The 25,028-nt window shown below is 46.4% G+C and overlaps 1 pseudogene; it reads left to right on the forward strand.

Moving 5' to 3' along the window:
- Nucleotides 1-435: 435 nt before the first annotated feature.
- The window catches only part of LOC125456765 (NACHT, LRR and PYD domains-containing protein 3-like), a 51,172-nt pseudogene continuing 26,579 nt past the window's right edge, over nucleotides 436-25,028 (forward strand).

Genomic DNA, 25,028 nt, shown 5'->3' on the forward strand with positions numbered 1-25,028 from the left:
ACAATAAAGCCATATTTATGAAGATAATAAAATGTGAGGCTGGACGAACACAGCAGGCCAAGCAGCATCTCAGGAGCACAAAAGCTGACGTTTCGGGCCCAGACCCTTCATCAGTTGCTCTGATGAAGGGTCTGGGCCTGAAACGTCAGCTTTTGTGCTCCTGAGATGCTGCTTGGCCTGCTGTGTTCATCCAGCCTCACATTTTATTATCTTGGAATTCTCCAGCATCTGCAGTTCCCTTTATCTCAGCCATATTTATGAAGGTGTTTTTTAATGCAAATTTGTGTGTTGTCAAACTGGTCGTGTTTGATTTCAGCAGAAAGACTGTAACTGAAGCAGGTGAGGAATGTTTGAACTGAAATTCAGCCTGAGGGCAGGCAGGAGCTTTCACACAGAATGTAGAACTCTGACTCTCTCAAAACGAGGAGTCGAGCCAGTCTCAAACTGTAGCTTGCTCAAACAAATCCAGCAACTTCTTTTTAATTGGTTCGAATGAAATAACAAGGAAATAACTTCCACAAGGAAGTTAAGTGGCGAAAAGAAAATCTTTTCCGGGATGATGGTAAAGTTCAAAGTTCGAATTCTGTGTCTAGTTTGATTTCTCTGCTGATGAAGGGTCTAGGCCCGAAACGTCAGCTTTTGTGCTCCTGAGATGCTGCTTGGCCTGCTGTGTTCATCCAGCCTCACATTTTATTATCTTGATTTCTCTGCTGATGTCTCTCCCTAATGATTCTGAAGCCAAGGGCGTGGATAATTTGTGAGCGCGGACTCTGCGGTTTACAAGGTCAGAAATCACACTACACCAGGTTGTAGTCCAACAGGTTTATTTAAAACTCAAGCGTTCTGCATGTTACTCCTTTTTCAGGTATTAGTCGCAACAATCATTTCCAGTATACAGCTGAGCTTCTGTATGCTGTCTGTGCATCAAGCTGAAACAGGCCAAGGTCGACTTTGGGGCAGCAGACAGGATCACAAATTCTAGTATTTCAATAATTCTGGTGTAACTATGTTTTGTCTCCGTGCCAGAGTTTTCAATTTGTTTAAATGGATGAGACTATGTTCTTTGTAACTCAGATCCGATTATTGTTTAATAAACAGCGTACTACACTGCAAATATTAAATTGGCAGATATGACGCAGTGGGCAACAGAACGAAATTGGCAGATATGATGTAGTGAGCATCACTGAGACACATGGCTGCAAGGGGATCAGGATTGGGAGCTGAATATCCAAGGATATACATCCTTTCGAAAAGATAGGAAGGTGGGTGGAGGGGGTGGGGTTGCCTTAACAGTAAGGAATGAAATTAAATCAATAGTATGAAACAAAGTAGGGTCAGATGGTATCGAATCTGTGTGGGTAGAGTTGGAGTTATGTACAGTAGTCAGGAGCTGTGGCGCAGGAGATAGAAAAGGTGTGTAAGAAAGGCAAAGTTACAGTGATCATGGGGGATTTCAATATGAAGGTGGACTGGGAAAATCAGGTTGGTAATTGATCTCAAAACAAAGAATCTGTGGGATGTCTATGAGATGGCTTTTTGGAGCAGCTTGTGGTGGAGCTCACAAGGGGATAGGCAATATTGGATTTAGTCTTGTGTAACAAGGCAGATTTGAAAAGAGGGCTTCAAGTGAAGGAACCCTTAGAAGGCAGTGATCATAATATGATTGAATTTACCGTATAATTTGAGAGGGGGAAGATAAAATCAGAGGTAATGATATTATAACTGAATAAAAGCAACGACAGAGGCATGGGAGTGTAGCTGGGCAGAATTGACTGGGAGAAGACCCCAGCAGGAAAGACAGTGGAACAGCAATGGCAGGATTTTCTAGGAGTAATTCAGGAGACACAGCAAGAATTTATCCCTAGGTAGAAGAAGCATGGTACAAGGACAATGAGGCAACTATGGCTGATTAGGGAATTAGGGACAGGATAAAAGCAAAAGAGACAGCATATAATGTGGTGAAGGGCAGTGGAAAACCATAGGACTGGGAAGCTTACAAAGACCAACAGAAGGCAACAAAAAAAGAAATGAGGGAGGAAATGTATGGGTGGCACAGTGGCTCAGTGGTTAGCACTGCTGCCTCATAGCACCAGGGACCCAGGTTCAATTCCACCCTCAAGCAACTGTCTGTGTGGAGTCTGCACATCCTCTCTGTGCCTGCGTGGGTTTCCTCCAGGTGCTCCGGTTTCCTCCCACAGTCCAAAGATGTGCAGGCTAGGTGGATAGACCACACTAAATTGCCCTAAGTATATGGGTCGGTGTGGACTTGTTTGGCCAAAGGGCCTGTTCCCACACTGTACGTATTCAATGTAAAGAGTCTATTCTATGTAAGGAATTAAATGTGAGGGTAAGCAGCCAATAATATAAAGGAGGATTGTAAGAGCTTCTGTAGATATATATAAAGGGCTAAAGAGAGGCAAAAGTGGACGTTAGACCACTGGAAAATGACACTGGAGAGATAATAGTGGGGAACTAGAAAATGGCTGAGGAAATGAATAATTACTTTGCATCAGTCTTCACAGCGGAAGATACGAGTAATATCCCAAAACTTCAAGACAGTCAGGGGGGAGAGCTGGGTATGGTGGTCATCATCAAGGAGAAGGTGCTAGGAAAAACTGAATGACCTGAAGGTGGATAAATCATCGGGACTTGATTGACCACACCCCAGAACTCTTAAGGAGATAGCTGAAGAGACAGTGGAGGTGTTAGCAGTGATCTTTCAGGATTTGCTAGAGTCAGGGAGGGTCGCAGAAGACAGGCAAATCACTAATGTGACATGCCTCTTTAAAAAGGGAGCAAGGCAAAAGACTGAAAATTACAGGCCTATTAGCCTAACATAAAGTGGGCAAGATTTTAGAGTCCATTACGAAAGATTAGATTTCTGAATACTTGGAAGTGCATGGTAAAATAGGCAAAGTGAGCATGGCTGAACAAAGGGGAGGTCATGCCTGACAAATGTGTTAGAATTCTTTGAGGAAGTAACAAGCAGGGTAGACCAAGGAGAGCCAATGGATGTTATCTACTTGGACTTCCAAAAGGCCTTTGACAAGGTGCTGCACAGAAGGCTACTGAGTAAGATAAGGGCCTATGGTGTTAGAGGCAAGGTGCTAGAAGGTTGGCTGTCTAGCAGAAAGCAGAGAGTGTGGTTAAAAGGGTCTTTCTCAGGATGACAGCCAGTGGCAACTGATGTTCTACAAGAGTCAGTGTTGGGACCGCAACTTTTCACTTTATATATTAATGATCTAGATGAAGGGACTGAGAGAATTCTGGCTAAGTTTGCTGACAATACAAAGATAGGTGGAGGGACAGGTAGTACTGAAAAGGCAGGGAGGCTGCAGAAGGATTTGGACAGTTCAGGAGAATGGGCAAAAAACTGGCAGATGGAATACAACATGGGAAAGTGTGAGGTCATGCACTTTGGCAGGAGGAATAAAACATGGACTACTTTTTAAATGGGGAGAAAATTCAGAAGTATAAAGTGCAAAGAGACTTGCGAGTTCTAATCCACGATTCTCTCAAGGTAAACTTGCAGGTAGAATCGGTAGATAGGGAGGCAACTGCGACTTGAATATAAAAACAGGGATGTACTTCTGAGGCTCTATTTGGCTCTAGTTAGTCCACATTTGGAGTATTGTGTACAGTTTTGGGCCCCATATCTCAGGAGGGATGTACTGCCCCGGTGCTGTTCACAAGAATGGTCCCAGGAATGAAAAGCTTAACATATGAAGAACGTTTGAGGACTCTGGGTCTATACTCAATAGAGTTTAGGAGGATGAGGGGGGATCTAATTGAAACTTAAAGAATACTGAATATCCTGGACAGAGTGGATGTTGGGAAGATTTCCATTGGTAGGAGAGGCACGACCCAAGGGCACAGCCTTAGAGTAAAGGGAAGATTTTTTGGATAAGGAGAAACTTCTTCAGCCAGCGAGTGGTGAATCTATGAGATTCATTGCCAAAGAAGGCTGAGGAGGCCACGTCATTGAGTAATTTTAACATTGAGATAGATAGGTTCTTGACTGTCAAGGGGATCAAGGGTTATGGGGGAAAAAGCAGGAGAATAGGGTTGAGAAATTTATCAGCCATGATTGAATGGCAGAGCAGACTCGATGGGCTGAATGTCCTAATTTCTGCTCCTATGTCTTATGGCATTCTAAATTGAAGGTAGAACCAGCACTGCACTACAAAAAGACATAGGCTAATGTAATTGTGGATGTACAGCATTGGCTGGTCTTCCCTGTTTTTGCAGCAGTTGGAAGTCAGTCTGAAAACCCTAATCCTGTCAGAAAATCAGTTCATCTTCAGACTCAATCTTAGACCCCAATTCATTTTACCAATCATTCCTGATCTCAGCATTGCCAGTCATCACCATGTGAAAACGTATGGAAAACATGAGGTTGAAACGTATGACTTTGTTGTAGTACATTCATGTCTCTCTCTGTCCAGCCAGTAATGATCTCTTGAAATGCTTTTAATTGCAAGTGTCCAAAATGCATTGGAATCGTCTTGATCCCAAAATGTAATCTGCAGAAAGTCAAAATTCAGGTGATTGAGGGCTTTCCATCTCATATTTCCACAAACACTAACTGCTCAGATTATTTTTAGTACATTTTGTAAATGCTGCATGAACTGGAACTATCTAATTCAACTCTCTCTTCAGTTGTAGAGTCATAGATTCATAGAGATTTACAGCTCGGAAACACACCTTCAGTCTAACTCACCCACGCCAACCAGATACCTTAAATTAATCTAGCCCCATCTTCCAACATTTGGCTCATATCCCTCTAAACGCCATACTCTGGGGTAAAGACCTTGAGTTCTTACCTAGTCCATGTCCCTCATGCCTTTATAAACTTGTATAAAGTCACCCTTGAGCCTTGGATGCTACAGGGAAAATAGCCCCAGCCTCTCCCTGTAGCTCAAATCCTACAGCCCTGGCAATATCCTTGTAACTGGAATCTCTACGGTGTGAAAGCAGGCCATTCAGCCCATTGACTCTGCACCAACTCTACGAAGGTCATCTCACCCAGTCCAACCACGCCCCCAATAAACCTGCATTTCTTATGGCTGGTCCACCTAGCCTGCACGTCTTTGAACTGTGGGAGGAAACCGGAGCACCCGGAGGAAACCCACGCAGACATGGGGAGAATGTGCAAACTCCAAACTCTTTTTGAGTGCGAGCAGCAGCGGAGGTAAGACGGACCCGGAAGACTGCAGCTAAGGTAAAGCAGTTTATTTTTAAAATTACTTACCGGTAGTGGGCAGCGGTGTTTTTCCTCTTTCAGAGAAGGAGCGGGAGCAGCAGAGGAAGTGACGAGGACCAGAGGGGCAGCCGGGAAGGAAAGCAGTGACCATATAGCAAGGCGGCTAAACCCGAGACTCTACAACTGTAGAGTCTCCCACCCGCCCTCCTCCTCTAACCTAGTTAATAAGGTAAGGTTCATTCTAAACTTTCTCTATTGAATATAAGTTTGTTATTAATTTGTTATTATTACTTGACGTAAGCTTTCTGCTTTAGTATTGAGTGGGTGTTCAGATAAGTGGGGTATGGATGCTAGGGCAGTTGCTTGCTCCTCCTGCAGAATGTGGCAGCTGGGAGATGTGGCACACGTCTCCGCTGGCTACATCTGCGGGAAGTGCACCCAACTACAGCTCCTTGAAAACCGTGTTAGGGAAATGGAGCTGGAGCTGGATGAACTACGGATCATTCGGGAGGCAGAGGGGGTAATTGAGAGGAGTTATCAGGAGTTGGTCACTCCTAAGGCTCAGGACAAGGATAGATGGGTTACAGTTAGGGGGAGGAAAGGGGACAGACAGACAGTGCAGAGATCCCCTGTGGGCATTCCCCTCAGCAATAAGTATACCGTTTTGGATACTGCTGGGGGGGATGACCTACCAGAGGAAAGCCATAGTAGTCAGTTCTCTGGCACTGAGCCTGACACTGTGGCAAAGAAGGGAAGGGGGCAGAATAGAAAAGTACTCGTGGTAGGGGACTCGATAGTTAGGGGAATCGACAGGAGATTTTGTGGGCAAGATCGGGATTCCTGGAAGGTATGTTGCCTCCCTGGTGCCAAGGTCCGGGACGTCTCCGATCGGGTGTATAAGGTTCTAAAAGGGGAGGGCGAACAGCCAGAAATCGTGTTACATATTGGCACAAATGATATAGCCAGAAATAGGATTGAGGATATAAAAAGTGATTTCAGGGCGTTAGGATGGAAGCTGCAGAGCAGGACGAACAGAGTAGTGTTCTCTGGTTTACTACCGGTGCCACGAGATAGCGAGGTGAGGAACAGGGAGCGGGCGCAGCTGAACACGTGGCTACGCAGCTGGTGTAGGAGGGAGGGCTTCAGATATGTAGATAATTGGGATGCCTTCTGGGGAAGGTGGGACCTGTACAAGAAGGACGGGTTGCATCTGAACTGGAAGGGGACCAATGTCCTGGGTGGAAGGTTTGCTCGAGTAGTTCGAGAGGGTTTAAACTAGTATGGCAGGGGGGTGGGAACCTGAGCTGTATACCAGAGGTGAGCGTTGATGCAGGTGAGGCAGTAGCAAGAGGTAGACCAGCTAGTGGGAAGGATTTTCCTGGGAAGGAACCAAGGGATCGGTTAAAGTGTGTTTGCTTTAATGCAAGGAGTATCAGGAATAAAAGTGATGAACTTAGAGCATGGATCAGTACCTGGTGCTATGATGTTGTGGCCATAACAGAGACATGGGTTTCTCATGGGCAGGAATGGTTGCTGGATCTTCCAGGGTTTAGAACATTTAAAAAGAATAGGGAGGGGGGAAAAAGAGGAGGGGGTGTAGCACTACTAATCAGAGAGGGTATCACAGCTACAGAAGCTTCCATTGTCGAGGAAGATCTGCCTACTGAGTCAGTGTGGGTGGAAATTGGGAACAGCAAGGGAGTAGTCACCTCGTTAGGGGTTTACTACAGGCCCCCCAATAGCAGCAGGGAGATTGAAGAAAGCGTAGGTCGACAGATTTTGGAAAAGTGTGGACGCAGTAGGGTTGTTGTAATGGGTGACTTTAACTTTCCTAATATTGATTGGAACCTCCTTCGAGCAGAAGATTTGAATGGAGCTGTTTTTGTAAGGTGTGTTCAGGAGGGTTTCCTAACGCAGTACGTTGACAGGCCGACGAGGGGAGAGGCCATTCTAGACTTGGTGCTCGGAAACGAGCCGGGGCAGGTATCAGATCTTGTGGTGGGAGAGCATTTTGGTGATAGCGACCATAACTGCCTCACATTCTACATAGCTATGGAGAAGGAGAGGATTAGGCAAAATGGGAGGATATTTAATTGGGGAAGGGGAAACTATGATGCGATTAGACATGAGTTAGGAAGCATGGACTGGGAGCAGTTGTTCCATGGTAAGGGAACTATAGACATGTGGAGACTGTTTAAGGAACAGTTGTTGGGAGTGATGAGTAAATATGTCCCTCTGAGACAGGCAAGAAGGGGTAAGATTAAGGAACCTTGGATGACGAGAGCGGTGGAGCTTCTAGTGAAAAGGAAGAAGGTAGCTTACATAAGGTGGAGGAAGCTAGGGTCAAGTTCAGCTAGAGAGGATTACATGCAGGCAAGGAAGGAGCTCAAAAATGGTCTGAGGAGAGCCAGGAGGGGGCACGAGAAAGGCTTGGCAGAAGGAATCCGGGAAAACACAAAGGCATTTTACACTTACGTGAGGAATAAGAGAATGATCAAAGAAAGAGTAGGGCCGATCAGGGAGAGCATAGGGAACTTGTGTGTGGAGCCTGAGGAGGTAGGGAAAGCCTTAAATGAGTTTTTTGCTTCTGTCTTTACGAAAGAAACGAACTTTGTAGTGAATGAAACCTTTGAAGAGCAGGTGTGCATGCTGGAATGGATAGAGATAGACGAAGCTGATCTGCTGAAAATTTTGTCAAACATTAAGATTGACAAGTCGCCAGGCCCGGACCAGATTTGCCCTCGGCTGCTTTGGGAAGTGAGAAATGCAATTGCTTCGCCACTTGCGAAGATCTTTGCATCCTCGCTCTCCACTGGAGTTCTACCTGAGGACTGGAGAGAGGCAAATGTAATTCCTCTCTTCAAGAAAGGAAATAGGGAAATCCCCGGCAATTATAGACCGGTAAGTCTCACGTCTGTCGTCTGCAAGGTGTTAGAAAGGATTCTGAGGGATAAGATTTATGACCATCTGGAAGAGCATGGCTTGATCAAATACAGTCAACACGGCTTTGTGAGGGGTAGGTCATGCCTTACAAACCTTATCGAGTTTTTTGAGGATGTGACTAGAAAAGTTGATGAGGGTCGAGCTGTGGATGTGGTGTATATGGACTTCAGTAAGGCATTTGATAAGGTTCCCCATGGTAGGCTCATTCAGAAGGTCAGGAGGAATGGGATTCAGGGGAACTTAGCTGCTTGGATACAGAATTGGCTGGCCAACAGAAGACAGCGAGTGGTAGTAGAAGGAAAATATTCTGCCTGGAAGTCAGTGGTGAGTGGAGTTCCACAGGGCTCTGTCCTTGGGCCTCTACTGTTTGTAATTTTTATTAATGACTTGGACGAGGGAATTGAAGGATGGGTCAGCAAGTTTGCAGACGACACAAAGGTCGGAGGTGTCGTTGACAGTGTAGAGGGCTGTTGTAGGCTGCAGCGGGACATTGACAGGATGCAGAGATGGGCTGAGAGGTGGCAGATGGAGTTCAACCTGGATAAATGCGAGGTGATGCATTTTGGAAGGTCGAATTTGAAAGCTGAGTACAGGATTAAGGATAGGATTCTTGGCAGCGTGGAGGAACAGAGGGATCTTGGTGTGCAGATACATAGATCCCTTAAAATGGCCACCCAAGTGGACAGGGTTGTTAAGAAAGCAATATGGTGTTTTGGCTTTCATTAACAGGGGGATTGAGTTTAAGATTCGTGAGATCTTGTTGCAGCTCTATAAAACTTTGGTTAGACCGCACTTGGAATACTGCGTCCAGTTCTGGGCGCCCTATTATAGGAAAGATGTGGATGCTTTGGAGAGGGTTCAGAGGAGGTTTACCAGGATGCTGCCTGGACTGGAGGGCTTATCTTATGAAGAGGGGTTGACTGAGCTCGGTCTCTTCTCATTGGAGAGAAGGAGGAGGAGAGGGGACCTAATTGAGGTATACAAGATAATGAGAGGCATAGATAGAGTTGATAGCCAGAGACTATTTCCCAGGGCAGAAATGGCTAGCACGAGGGGGTCATAGTTTTAAGCTGGTTGGTGGAAAGTGTAGAGGGGATGTCAGAGGCAGGTTCTTTACGCAGAGAGTTGTGAGAGCATGGAATGCGTTGCCAGCAGCAGTTGTGGAAGCAAGGTCATTGGGGTCATTTAAGAGACTGCTGGACATGTATATGGTCACAGAAATTTGAGGGTGCATACATGAGGATCAATGGTCGGCACAACATTGTGGGCTGAAGTGCCTGTTCTGTGCTGTACTGTTCTATGTTCTATGTTCCACACAGGCAGTCGCCTAAGTGTGGATTTAAACTGGGGCCCCTGGCATTGAGGCAGCAGTGCTAACCACTGAGCCACTGTGCCGCCCTCTAGTTTTGGGCTCCTCCGCCCTAAGAAAAAGGCCTCGAATATTCACCCTATCCATGCCTCTCTCAGGATTTTATTAACCTCTATAAGGTCACCCCTCAGCCTCTGACAGTTCAGAGAGCAACTATCTCAATAAGGGGTCCAGCAATCTCTTCTCGAACTTGTCACAAAGTTCTGGGAAAAGTCTGATCAGGTCGCAGGGATTTATGTACCTTTATGCTTTTGAAGGTGTCAGTACCTCCTCTTTGTAATTTGGACTGTTTTCAAGACACCAGTATTTATGTCATCAAGTTACCTAGCTTCAATGTCTTTCACCACAGTAAATGCTGATGTGAAATATTCATTTAGTATCTCACCCATCTCCTGTGGTTCCACACATAGATGACCACGTTGACCTTTAAGGGGCACTATTCTCTCCCTACTTACTATTTTCCCCTAAATGTTTTTATAGAAACTCTTTGGATTCTCCTTAACTCTGTTTGCCAAAGCTATCTCATACCCCTTTTTGTCCTTCTTAAAAGTATAGCCATACTGCCCTTTATACTTCTCTCGGCATTCATTCAACTTCAACTACATATACCTGACATATATCTCCTTCTGTTTCTTGACCAGAGCGTCAATTTCTTGAGTCATCCACCATTCCCTACACTTGCCAACCTTGCCCTTCACATCATTGTATTCTCATTTTTAAATGCTTCCCACTTCCCAACTCCTCCTTCACCTGTAAATAGCCTCCCTCAATCAACTTTTGAAAGTTCCTTTCTAATGCCATCAAAATTGACCTTAATCCAATTTATAACTTTATCTTTTAGATCGGGTCTATTCTTTTCCATAGCTAGTTTAAAACTAATAGAATTATGTTCACTTACCCCAAAGTGCTCGTCTGCTGACACCTCAGTCATTGCCCTGCCTTATTTCCCAACAGAAGGTAAAACATTGCACCTTCTCTAGTAGGTCCATCCACATATTGATTATGAAAGAATTTTTGTGTACATCCTTAACAAATTCCTCTCCATCCAAGCCCTTAACACTATGACAGTCCTAATCTGTGTTTGGAAATTTAAAATCGCCTTACATTACAACGTATTATTCTTACAGATATCTGATATCTCCTTGCATATTTTCTTCTCAATCTCCCGCTGACTGTTGCAGGACCTATATACCGATTCCAACAAGGTGATCATCCCTTTCTTATTTTTCAGTTCTACCAGTACAACTTCAGTGGATAAAATCCCAGGAATATGCTCTAAGTACAGCTGTGATGTTATCTCCGACCAAAAGCGCTACTCCTTATTCCTTCTTGTTTCCCTGTCTATCATTTTCTATCACCCCTATATCCCAGAATATTACACTTCCAGTCTTGTCAACCCCTGAGCCACATTTCTCAAAGTTGTGATATCCCAGTCCCATGTTCTCAACATAGAGTCATAGAGATCTACAACATGGAAACAAACCCTTCAGCCCTCCTACATTAATCCAGTCCCGTTTGCCAGCATTTAGCCATATCCCTTTAAACACCTTCTATTGACTACCCATCCAAACACATTTCGAATGTTGTAAATGTACCAGCCGCCACCATCTCCTTTGGCAGCTCATTCCATTCATGTAACACTCTCTACATGAAAAACTTGCTCCTTGGATCCCTTTCAAATCTTTCTCCTCTCACCTGAAATCTATACCTTCTTGTTGTGGACTCCAATAGTGTAACATGACCTTCCAATACCTACACTCAATGCACTGACCAATAAAGGCAAGCATTCCAAATGCCGCCTTCATTACGTTGTCTACCCATAACTCTGCTTTCAAGAAACTATGAACCTGCATGCCAGAGTCCCCTTTTGTTCGATAACACTCCCCAGGACCTTACAATTACTTGTATAAGTTCTCCCCTGATTTGTCCTACCCAAATACAGCACGTCACATTCATCTAAATTAAACTCCATCTGCCACCCATTGCCCATTTGCCCATCTGATCAAGGTAACCTTCTTCGCCGCCCACTACACCACCAATTTTGGTGTCATCTTCTAACTCTGTAACCATACTTCCTATTTTCACATCCAAATCATTTGTATATAAATGACAAAAAGCGGTGGACCTGCTGGTCACGGGCCTCTGATCCCAAAAGCAACGCTCCACTACCATGTTCTGTCTCCTACCTTCGAGCCAATTTTATATCCAAATGGCTAGATCTCCTTGTATTCCATGTAATCTAACCTTGCTAATCAGCCTACCATGCAGAACCTTGTCAATGCCTTACTGAAGTCCATAGAAACTTCCACTGCTCTGCCTTCATCAATTTTCTTCATTACTTTTTCAAAAAACTCAATCAAGTTAGTGAGACACTATTTCCCATCCACAAAGCCATGTTGATGATCCATAATCAGTCCTTGACTTTCCAAATACATGTAAATCCTGTCCCTCAAAATCCCCTCCAACAGCTTACCCATCACTGATGCTAAGCCCATGGTCTATAGTTCCCTTGCTTTTCCTTACCACCTTTCTTAAATAATGGCACTGTGTTAGCCAACCTCCGGTCTTCTAGTACCCTCCCCCCATTGTGGCTATCGATGATACAGACGTCTCAGCAAGGGGCCTAACAATCCGTTTCCTAGCTTCCACTAAGTTCTAGGTATACCTGATGAGGCCCCAGAGATTTATCCACATTTATGCTTGTTCTAAGTGCATCTGGTTTAGATTAGATTCCCTACAGCATGGAAACAGGCTCTTGAGCCCAACAAGTCAACACCGCCCCTTGAAGCATCCCACGCGGACCACTCCCCCTGTCACCCACACACCCCTGAACACTACGGGCAATTTAGCATGGCCGATCCACCTAGCCTGCACATCTTTGGACTGTGGGAGGAAACCGGAGTACCCGGAGGAAACCCAAGCAGACACGGGGAGAACGTGCAAACTCCACACGGACAGTCGCCTGAGGCTGAAATTGAACCCGGGTCCCTGGCGCTGTGAGGCTGCAGTGTTAACCACTGAGCCACCGTGCCGCCCTGTCGGACCTCTTGCTTTGAAGTAATTGCAGCTTAATTAACCAGTATTACCTTGTTCTCTGCCACGTTGTCGTCTACCTTGACTATTTATGATTTATGACTTGCCTACTGTACTAGCCTCAGTCTAATCTCTTTTTTCACTCTTGCTTTAGTTCCCACCACTACAACCACCAAGAAACTCCCCCCTGACCCCGACCAGGTTTAAAGTCTCCCAAGTGGCTCTAGCAAATCTCCCTGCAAGGTGATTAGCCGCCTTTCAATTCAGGTGGCACCCATCTTTCCTCTACAGGTCATTTCTCCCTCTGAAGAGATTCTAATGATCCAAAAATGTGCAAATCCTTCCAACAAAGAGAGTAGGCTGGGCCGACTGTACTGTCTCTTCATGATAATCAATGTCTTCATTAATCACCGTCTCAACTTCTTTCACAAGGAGAAACCTCCCTCCACGGTTTCCAATCTATGTACATCAATTAAATTCTACTTGGCTGGAACCATTCTCATCAACTGTTTCTGTATCCATTCTAAAACCCTCTTATCCTTTATAAATTGCCAGAATTAGTTGTCACCCCAGATGATGTCAGACAATGTTTTCTAAAGGTTTCTTGCAACAATCTTATTTTTTGCACCTTATGCCCATATTGTCAAGCTTCCTAATTCTTCATCCATGTGCTTTAGAGTGAAACTTGTCTTTTGTTTTAGTTGGAACTAGAAATTAACTGGAGAAATAAATGCAAATCCTAATTTAAAAGTGCTAGCACTTTTAATGGGAGAACAACCTCCAAATAAGACAGATTTAATTTTAAGTCAAGCAATGATTTATGTTTATCGAGAGATGGGGTCATTCTGACTGAAATGATCAGTGGAGAAGAGTAACAATCATAAAACAGGAGGAGGAGCTACAAATTATGGACAAACTAAATCTGGGCCTTTTTGGCAGAGAGTGCAATCTGCAATTCTTGTTGTAAGGGTAGAACAGACAGGTTGACTTGAGTTTGATTTATTGCTGTCACATGTAGCATAACAGAATGAAAAGAGTTGGTTTGTGTGCTGTACAATGACCTTGTACCATACAAGGTGCATTTGGCTAACAGAACAGAGTGCAGAATATAGTGATACAGCTGCAGAGCGAGATCAGAATTAACATTTGAGAGGTCTGTTCAAAAGTCTGATAACAGCATTATTGCACTTGATTGTACTCATTGGAGTTTAGAAGGTTGAGGGGAGATCTAATAGAAACTTACAAGATAATGTATGGTTTAGAAGGGATGGACACTAGGAAGTTGTTTCCATTAGGCGGGGGAGACTAGGATCTGTGGGCACAGCCTTAAAATTCGAGGGGGTGATTTAAAACTGAAATGAGACGACATTTCTTCAGCCAGAGAGTGGCGGGCTTGTGAATTCATTGCCGCAGAGTGCGGTGGAGGCCGGGACGTTGGATGCCTTCAAGGCAGAGATCGACAAATTCTTGATCTCAAAAGGAATCAAGTGGGGAGTGCAGGGAAGTGGAGTTGAAATGCCCATCAGCCATGATTTAAATGGAGGCGTGGACTTGATGGGCCGAATGGCCTTACTTCCACTCCTATGTCTTATAGTCTTAAGTTAAAACTAAATTAATCAAAGTGTTCCATAAAGTGTTGAAAATTACATACTTTTCAGATTAAAAAAGGAATTTTCAATGTTGGAGAATTAAAATGAAGGTATCCAAGAGCGTGCTGCTTCATCAAATGGAGGTAACAAAGGGAAATAATCTGTTTTCAATTTTCACGTGTTGTCACTGAAGGAAATATTTAGGCACAAAATTGCTATTATGTGGTGCAGCTCAGAGACAAAGGGTCGCCAAAGTAAAATATAATTAGTTGGTCAACCATCTTAAGTAGATAAAATGCTAACTTCACGTGTTACCATCATCTACTTCGTATCTTCACAGAAACCCACTGACCAGAAAAGAACATGGCAGATGAGAAACAAACAATTAACAGAATCGAAACAGACACAGGTGGGTGTAAGTACAAAAAAAGATTCTGAGAAATTGATCAGAATTAACTAGCATCCTCTGGATGACCAAGAGATGATATGAAGCTAAATATTTCTTGTAACTAAGTTAAGTGTTAAGCATGGGAAAGTGGCTGTTCTGCATTCAGTACTGATACTGTAGGACATCTCAATTCTATAACTTTTACCTATTTTCAACAATTTTGAGCTTGAAATCATTGAATCTCAATGTATGCAATGCAAATTAAAAGCCATTGCTGTTTGGACCATCCACAAAAATAGGAAGAAGTGGAAGACACTGAATTGTTTGAGATAATAGCCTCTTTCAGATCAGTTTGAGTAGAAAGCTATGGGCGCTAGCTTGTGGGAGAGCAAACCAGGTCTTTGCATTAGTGACAGAGTGCCTGCAGGGTACATAACAGAAGGGTGTAAATGTGGTTATGCATGGTGATTTGTAAATTTTGTGGACAGATGTAGATTTCTGAAATTAGCATCATATTCCAGAGGAGAAAATAAATGAGTCAATTGATATAGTATGTGTTAGAGCAAACGACATGGTCAAGATAAGTATTGAAGCTCTGTGGTAAGATTTTCAGACGGTAGGGTGAAAAGTGGATTGAAGGACCTTGAACGTAGCAAATGACAATATTCTCAGTACAAGGTGCTGGTGAAGGTACAAATAGAACATAGAACTTAACAGCGCAGGACAGGCCCTTCAACCATCGATGTTGCGCCGACCTGTGAAACCAGTCTGAAGCCCATCTAACCTACACTATTCCATTATCATCCATATGTTTATCCAATGACCATTTAAATGCCCTTAAAGTTGGGGAGTCTACCACTGTTGCAGGCAGGGCATTCCACGTCCTTACTACTCTCTGAGTAAAGAACCTATCTCTGACATCTGTCCTATATCTATCACCTCTCAATTTAAACCTATGTCCCCTCATGCTAGCCATCACCATCTGAGGAAAAAGGCTGACTGTCCACACTATCTAATCCTCTGATCATCTTGTATGTTTCTATTAAGTCACCTCTTAACCTTCTCTCTATCGAAAACAGCCTCAAGTCCCTCAGCCTTTCTTCATAAGACCTTCCCTCCATACCAGGCAATGTCCTGGTAAATCTCCTCTGCACCCTTTTCCAATGCTTCCACATCCTTCCTATAATGTGGCGACCAGAACTGTACGCAATACTCCAAGTGCGGCCACACCAGAGTTTTGTATAGCTGCAACATGACCTCGTGGCAACTTTCTGGGATATATGGACACTGAGATCTCTCTGCTCATCCACACTACCAAGAATCTTACCATTTTCCCAGTACTCTCTCTATTCCTGTTACTCCTTCCAAAGTGAATCACCTCACACTTTTTCCGCATTAAACTCCATTTGCCACCTCTCAGCCCAGCACTGCAGCTTATCTATGCCCCTCTGTAACCTGCAACATCCTTCCACACTATCCACAACTCCACCGACTATAGTGTCATCTGCAAATTTACTAACCCATCTTTGTACGCCCTCATCCAGGTCATTTATAAAAATGACAAACAGCGGTGGCCCCAAAACTGATCCTTGCAGCAGACCACAAGTAACTGAACTCCAGGAAGAACACTTCCCATCAACCACCACCCTCTGTCTTCAGAACAATAGCGTATGTTAAGGGAAAGTGTATTCAGGAGGGAGTATTCAGCTTCTTTGGGCCTTTGGACAAATTCTGGGACAGGAGATATCTGCTCAAAGCTCAGGACTGCTTTGTATTATCACTGGAACAAAAGTGTTTACTTTTAGGTAATTTATTATACTTGTGGAAGGTTTGACTACCAGAGTATGGAAGCTAAAAGGAAGGCTGCTTTATATAAAATAGTGGCACTTCACAGTTTACTACAGAAGGAAATGCTCTTAGAAGTCAAAATCATAGCATAGTGTGGAAACAGGCCCTTTGGCCCAACAAGTCCACACTGATCCTCAGAGCAACCCACCCACTAGGTGTCCCTGAACAAGACAGGCAATTTAGCCACTGCACATCTTTGGACTGTGGGAGGAAAACCACACAGACACACTGAAGAAAGGAGAATGTGCAAACTCCACATGAATAGTCGCATGAGGATGAAACTGAACCTGGGTTGTTGACACTGTGAGGCAGCAGTGCTAACCACTGAGCCACCATGAGGGCTAGATGGAAGATAAAATGTTTTAAATCTGAAGGTAATATGAATGGTGAATGTAGTTGCTGACCTAAACCCACAAATTTCAATTTGGGATCACTATGTCGATAAAATTTGACATGTCTAATTCAGAAACTGGTAAGGACATGATCTTTCAGTTTCAAAGGTGTAACATGTCCACTGAAAGAAAAATAGAGAGCTTGAGCAGCATTACTGAAAAGGATTCTGAAGAAAGGTCACTGAACATGAAATATTTATCTTGTTTGCTTCCACTGATGCTGCCATACCTGCTGTGTTTCTCTAGCATTTTCTGTTTTTGTTTCTTTCTGGAAAGGGAATGAGGTGTTATTTGGATAAGCGATGATACCTTTGTGGGATGATTACAGATTTCATTTCCTTCATGTCAAGAAATAATATGTCATGAGCAGGATTAAGGATAGGATTCTTGGCAGCGTGGAGGAACAGAGGGATCTTGGTGTGCAGATACATAGATCCCTTAAAATGGCCACCCAAGTGGACAGGGTTGTTATGAAAGCATATGGTGTTTTGGCTTTCATTAACAGGGGGATTGAGTTTAAGAGTCGTGAGATCTTGTTGCAGCTCTATAAAACTTTGGTTAGACCGCACTTGGAATACTGCGTCCAGTTCTGGGCGCCCTATTATAGGAAAGATGTGGATGCTTTGGAGAGGGTTCAGAGGAGGTTTACCAGGATGCTGCCTGGACTGGAGGGCTTACCTTATGAAGAGAGGTTGACTGAGCTCGGTCTCTTCTCATTGGAGAAAAGGAGGAGGAGAGGGGACCTAATTGAGGTATACAAGATAATGAGAGGCATAGATAGAGTTGATAGCCAGAGACTATTTCCCAGGGCAGAAATGGCTAGCACGAGGGGGTCATAGTTTTAAGCTGGTCGGTGGAAAGTATAGAGGGGATGTCAGAGGCAGGTTCTTTACGCAGAGAGTTGTGAGAGCATGGAATGCGTTGCCAGCAGCAGTTGTGGAAGCAAGGTCATTGGGGTCATTTAAGAGACTGCTGGACATGTATATGGTCACAGAAATTTGAGGGTGCATACATGAGGATCAATGGTCAGCACAACATTGTGGGCTGAAGGGCCTGTTCTGTGCTATACTGTTCTATGTTCTATGTTCATACTATTGGTGACCGGTGACTAAATAATGAAAGAGATGGTAAGGATTGACTTGCTGAAAATTCACAGAAATAAACAGGAATCAAGTTCATGATGAGTAGTTAGCTGCCACCCTGAGTCCTGATAATCCATGTGGTGTCAGAATCCCCATGGTGCTGATAAAGGATTTAAAAAGCTGCACATGGACAGTGAAGGAATAGTGTTTCAGTTCCAAGTCATGGAATGTGTGTGCCTTGGAGGGAGCATGTGTTTGTGGTTTTTTTTACATAGAGCATAGAACAGAGAACAATACAGCGCAGAATAGGCCCTTCGGCCTTTGATGTTGCGCCGACCTGTGACCTAATCTAAGCCCATCCCCCCCATACTATCCCATCATCATCCATATGCTTATCCAAGGACTGTTTAAATGCCCCTAATGTCCCTGAGTTAGCTACATTGGCAGGCAGGGCATTCCACACCCTTACCACTCTTCTGTGTGAAGAACCTGCCTCTGACATCTGTCTTAAATTTGCAGCTACGCCCCCTCATACAAGCCGACGTCATCAAGCTAGGAAAAAGACTCTTACTGTCCACCCTATCTAATCATCTGATCACGTTGTATGTCTCTATTAAATCCCCTCTTAGGTCTGTTCTCATTGGAGAGAAGAAGGCTAAGTCCCTCAGCCTTTCTTCATAGACATTTGCTCCAGAGCAGGCAACATTCTGGTAAATCTTCTCTGTACCTTTTCCAATGCTTTCACATCATTCCTATAATGGGGCAACTAGAACGGTACACAATATTCCGGGTGAGGCCGCACTAACGTTTTGTACAGTTGCAGCATGATGTCACAACTCTGGGACTCAATCCCTCTACCAATAAAACAGACCGTAAGCTGCCTTAACAGCACTACCAACCTTGGTGGCAACTTTCAGGGATCTATGTACATGGACACCAAGATCTCTCTGCACATCCACACTACCAAGAATCTTTACATTGACCCAGTATTCTACCTCCCTGTTATTCTTCCCAAAGTGAATCACCTCACATTTATCTGCATTGAACTCTATTTGCCACCTTTCAGCCGAATTCTGCAGTTTATCCAAGTCTCCCTGCAACCTGCAACATTCTTCCACACTGTCCACCACTCCACCGACTTGTGTCATCTGAAAACTTGCTAACCCATCCACCTACGCCTGCGTCCAAGTCATTTATAAAAATGACAAACAGCAGTAGTCCCAATATAAATTTCGCATTATAAACTGCTCTTTCCCTTCGAGGTGATAGAACTCATGTGTTTGCAGTAATTATTGCTATATATTCAATGTCAATAATCAATATATTCAACATGTACATGTGTTGTAATCCACACTATGATTTGATGAATTAGAAATAGTTTTACAATACAAATTACTGACAGTAATCATATTAAAATCAGCATTGGTATTGTGTAGTGATTGGAGTAAGGGCCAAGAGGATTTCATTGAGTATGTGGGCCTTGATTGGGGCTCTTAACCTGGGCCAATCAGGAAGCCCTGGATGACAGATATAAACAGGAGATTCTGAGAGTCTCCTCACTCTTGGGACTGGCTCTGGGCTAGCCATGTGCAGTGCACATGTTAATAAAAAAAAGGGTGACGTGGTGATGGGATATCGGCCTTGTACAATTATTTCAATGACTAGAGAATCAGTTCTTCTCATTGTACATGTCTTGTAATACATAGAACTATAAATATTGGACATTGAATTTCAAAGACTGGAATTTCTTGAAGTGGTTTTAGCCATTAAAGATTTGTCTGACAGAATTTATCACCTTCATTTGCACTTCCTTCTAACATGTTTGTGTTCTCCTTTGAGTATAGATGAAGCAAATTCATATAATTTGGATGCAGATGGAGTATTCTGCCCTGTTCTGGACGAGGTGATTCAGGGATATTATGAAGTCTTTAGAGAGGGTGCAGAAAATGGACACAAGAATAGCTCCACAGTGAGAAAATTCTGTTATGGGAAGAGAGTGGAGAACGCAAGAATGATTTCTTTGGAGAAGGGGAAATTGACAGGAGATCTAATACACTTATTCAGAGCCATGAGAGTCCAGGCTGACTAGACAGATTGGAACTGTTAATGCTCCTTTTGGCTCGTTATTAATTACATGCTCAAGCTTCGAAAGAATTGGTAAATCTATGAGAACAAAAGCAAAGTGATAAAGTTGAGCAAATCATCCATTTGGTCATCGTGGTGGGTATTCCACCAGCTGAGGAATCATGTGACGTTCAGATGCATTTTCAATATTCTGCACAGACTTCTCTTGTCTGTGCTGTCTGGCAATTTTTCAACATGTTTAACTGATGTTGTAACATAACGGTCTTTTTAGATGTTTCTGACTAGTATGTTTAATTTTTTTTGTATACGTGAACTTTTAGCCTCCTTGAGGACACAAAAATGATGTCCTTCTACTTGCCTTGTAATCACTGTGCCAAGATTGACTGTGGCATGCATTGTGTGTCCCACAACATTGTGAAGGACTTCTGTGGTTAATGTAAGTGAATCATTAAAAAAAGGTCCTATCACCATCAGATGTCACAGGAAATTCCAAGTCCCGTTAGTGATCAGGATGGTTCGATGATGTTTCTTTAATGGATGTGAGTTTGCTTTCTGAGCTGCAAGGTTAGTTTTCAGACGTTTCATCACTTTATTTTTATTTGAAAAAATATACTTTATTCATTAGATGTACAAAAACTAAAACATATTTATACACCTACCCAGTCATGCAAGCCGCTACAGGTTACCCAGGGGGTACGTACGCCAACTAAAGGAAAAAAGAACAAACAAAAAAGAAAAAAAAACAAAACAAAGAAAATACCCTGGCAGTCGTCTCCCCGCGCAATCCCCGTTGGCCCCCTGACCAGTTGGGGAAGGCGCCAGCTGGGCCCAGTTACCAGATAGGACCTTTTTTTCATACCGTGGTCTTTCCCCACCGCGCTGAGGCAGTGGCTGCCCCAAGCTTTAGCGCGTCCCTCAGCACGTAGTCCTGGACCTTGGAGTGCACCAGTCTGCAACACTCGGTCGGGGTCAGTTCTTTCAGCTGGCAGACCAGCAAGTTGCGGGCTGACCAAAGAGCATCTTTCACCGCATTGATGGTCCTCCAGGCGCAGTTGATGTTGGTCTCAGTGTGCGTCCCGGGAAACAGCCTGTAGAGCACGGAGCTGCTCGGGACGAACCTCGACAAATACCACTGCATCCCCCTCCAGACCTCCTGCGCATAGGCACACTCCAGAAGGAGGTGATCAACAGCCTCGTTTTCACCCCCCCCCCCCCCCCCCGGCAGCCGCCTCGAGGGCAGCGTGCGGTGGCGCAGAGATTCCGGGCATGCATAATGGATCTCACTGGCAGAGCCCCTCTCACTGCCAGCCAAGCAATGTCCTTGTGCTTGTTTGAAATTTGTTAGCCATCAGGGCGAGGGTGGCGTTCGGTACGCCCTTTCCCCGATTTTTCCAGGTCTTTGTACATGGTGTCCCGAGGACCCGGTCCATCCTCGACCCCGCCAAATGAAGTGGAAGATGGCCCCGGTGACCGCAGTGGCGCAGGTCCAGGGAATAGGCCAGGCCTGCGCCACATACAACAGTACCGAAAGCCCCTCGCACCTGACAACCAGGTTCTTACCCGTGATGGAGGGGGACCGGAGCGTCCACCTGCCCAGCTTCTGCTTCAGTTTGGTGATATGCTCCTCCCAAGTCTTAGTGCACGCCCCAGCTCCACCGAACCAAACACCCAGCACCTTCAGGCAGTCTGTCCTGACGGTGAAGGGGATGAAGGAGCGGTCGTCCCAGTTCCCGAAGAACATGGCCTCGCTCTTACCCCTATTGACTTTGGCACCCGAGGTCAGTTCAAACTGGCCACAGATGTCCAAAAGCCTATTCACCGACCGACGATCGGTGCAGAAGACGGCAACATCGTCCACTTACAGGGAGGTCTTGAGCTGAAAGCCTCCGCTGCCTGGGATAGTCACGCCCTTCAGACTCACGTCCTTCCTGATGGATGCGGCGAAGGGCTCCACACAGCACACGAACAAGGCAGGAGAGAGCGGGCAGCCCTGCTTGACTCCAGATCTGACGGGAAAACTGTCCGATTCCCAGCCGTTGATCGAGACTGCGCTAACGATGTTGGTGTAGAGCAGCCGGATCCAATTGCGGATGCCCTCCCCGAACCCCAGTTTAGAGAGGACGTCCCTCATGTAAGTATGAGAGACCCTGTCGAAGGCCTTCTCCTGGTCCAGGCTGACGAGGCAGGTGTCCACCCGCCTGTCCTGCACGTAGGCGATCGTATCCCTGATGAGCGCAAGGCTCTCAGCGATCTTCCTGCCCGGCACAGCACAGGTTTGGTCAGGGTGAATCACTGACTCCAGGACAGACCTGACCCGGTTGGCTATGACCTTGGCCAGGATTTTGTAGTCCACGTTCAAAAGTGAAATGGGACGCCAATTCTTAATTTCTTCCCTCTCCCCCTTCCTCTTGTAAATGAGGGTGATGATGCCCTTCCTCATAGACTTGCACATTTCCCCTGCCCAAAGCGCACTATCGTACACCTCCAGCAGGTCCTGGCCGACCAGGTCCCACAGAGCGGAATACAGCTCGACCAGTAAGCCGTGGTTCCCGGGAGTCTCATTCCTCTCAAAGGACTTGAGGGCTCTGGTCAGCTCGTCCAGGGATATCGGCTGGTCCAGCCTATCCCTCGTGCTGTCGTCTAAGACCTCCGTGATAGACCACAGGAACAACTCAGAGGCCGTGCTGTCCGTGGGCTTCACGTCGTACAGTCCGGCATAGAAGGATCTGCTGATCCTCAAAATGTCGGGCCGAGACAACGTCACCGAGCCGTCGTCCTCCTTCAGCCGGCTAAGCACAGAGCTCTCTTTGTGCACCTTCTGAAAGAAGAAACACGAGCACATCTCATCCTGCTCCACGGAGCGGACCCTGGACCGGAAGATTATCCGGGAGGCCTCCGCGGCGAAGAGCAACCTCGCTGGCCCCTCACCTCGCGGAGGTCCTCCGTGACATTGACCCCCATCACCTGCAGAAGGAGTAGGTTCTGCACCCTTTTCTAGAGTCGTGACAGCTTTCCCCGCCTCTCTCTTGCCTTCCGAACACCCTTGAGGACAAAGAACCTCTTGATGTTCTCCTTCACCGTCTCCCACCAGTCGCCCGGAGACTCAAAGAGGGGTTTCACGGTTCTCCAACCGGCGTACTCCCTCTTGAGCTCCTCGACATTCTCTGGGGTCAACAGAGTCGTGTTGAGCTTCCACGTCCCCTTGCCGGCCGGCTGGTCGTCCTGTAAGTGACAGTCCGCCAGCAGGAGGCAGTGGTCAGAGAAGAACACCAGCTCGACGCCGGTGGACCTGACTGAGAACGCCCGTGACACAAACAGGAAGTCTATCCTTGAGTGGATAGACCCGTCTGGCCGTGACCAGGTGTATCTCCGCTGTGCTCCGTCTGCAGGGGTGCTGAAGACGTCGAGCAGCTTGGCGTCCTTCACCGTGCCCATCAGGAATCTGGACCTGACCTCTTGACGACTCTTCCCCCCCCCCACCCCCCCCCACCAGCCGCCGCTGTCCCCACAGTGGATCTTTCGTCTGCGTCGATGATGCAGTTGAAGTCTCCGCCTAGGATGACCGGCCTGGACGTAGCCAGCAGGGGTGGAAGCCACTGCAGGACGGCCATCCGCTACACTCCGTACCGCTGGGGCGTACACGTTGATCAGCCTTCGGGGAGCGTTCTGTAGGTGACGTCAGCCACTAGGAGGCGCCCACCCACCACCTCCTGAACTTGAGAGATGGTGAAGTTGCGCCCCCGCAGCAGAACAGCCAGGCCCGAGGAGCGACAGTCGTTACCCCCCGACCAGATCGAAGGCCCACAGGTCCAGGCGCCGGACCATTTCCCGTACCTGCCGAGGTGCGGTATCCCGCACTCCTGAAGAAACAGGAGGTCCGCCTTGACGGTGGTCAGGTAGGCCAACGTGGACACACATCTTGCGGTGGACTTGACGCTGCGCACATTAATGCTCGCAACTCGTACCCCCATTGTGGGCAGTGACCGCAGTACCCTTCCCAAGTCCAAGGTCCAACCCCTCCATCTGTCCCTTCATGCCCATTGCCCGGGCTAACTGCTGGACACTCTCCGGGCTCAGGAAACTGTCCGTGCTGCCTTCCGGTTGGCATCCCCGCGTCGGGGGTACGGAGGCAGGAGAGTCCGGCTGTGCATAAGGCTGGCGACGCGCTGTTTCCTCCTTCCCGCCTGAAAGTTCTGGGGGGCCCTCCAGGGCCCCAGCGGCACGTGGCTGGGTGTTGGAGGGAGCCTCAGGATGCCTCCCGTCACCTGGGAGCGGGGTGCTGCTTTCCTTCTCTCTTGAGATCTTTAGCTTCTGCTTTGGGCGGGCCTCCTCCGAATCTCCCTCATCAGAGGAGCTCTTCTAGCCACCCTGTAGCTGCCTCTTCCAGCTTGATGGTTGCGGTGCCTGGGCCCGCCGGCGCGCCTTCCTCCTCGCTTCCCGGACTGTCGTCCACTCCCCTGTCGCCTCCTCCATTGACTCCGGGTTGTCGGGGGGGACCGGAGCCTGCAGGGGTGCTTTGCTAGCATCGGGTCCATCCTGCGGGGCCCGGCCCTCATGCACTACCTGGCCCTCCTGCACATTAGTGGGGGTCCTTGCAGGGCCCTGGTGCCTTCCTCTCCTCTGGGGGGGGCTTGTCCCACATTGCCCCTGCCCGCGACCTGGGCATAGGTGGTCCTCCGCCGCGGGCATGCCCTATAGAGGTGGCCCGCTTCCCCGCAAAGGTTACAGCTTTTTTCTTGTGGGCAATCCTTTGCAAGGTGTCCCTCCTCCCTGCAGTTCCTGCAGATGGTGGCTTTGCAGTCGGCCTCCACGTGACCTGACCTACCACAGGCATGGCAGACTTTAGGTTGCCCTGCGTAGGTCAGGTAGCCCTTGCTCACGCCAATCGCGAAGCTGGATGGTGGGTGTACGATGTTCCTGTCCAAGCCCGTCCTCAGCGTCACCTTGACCTGCCTCTTACTGGTCCAGATCCCGAAGGGGTCCATGATGTTGGTTAAGTCCCCTTCCACCTTCACGTACCTTCCAAGGAAGGTCAGGACATCAACTGCTGGCACATGCAGATTGTACATGCGTACAGTCACCATTAAGCTCCTCTG

Source organism: Stegostoma tigrinum, chromosome 12 (assembly GCF_030684315.1).
Source record: "Stegostoma tigrinum isolate sSteTig4 chromosome 12, sSteTig4.hap1, whole genome shotgun sequence".
Classification (NCBI taxonomy): Eukaryota; Metazoa; Chordata; class Chondrichthyes; order Orectolobiformes; family Stegostomatidae; genus Stegostoma; species Stegostoma tigrinum.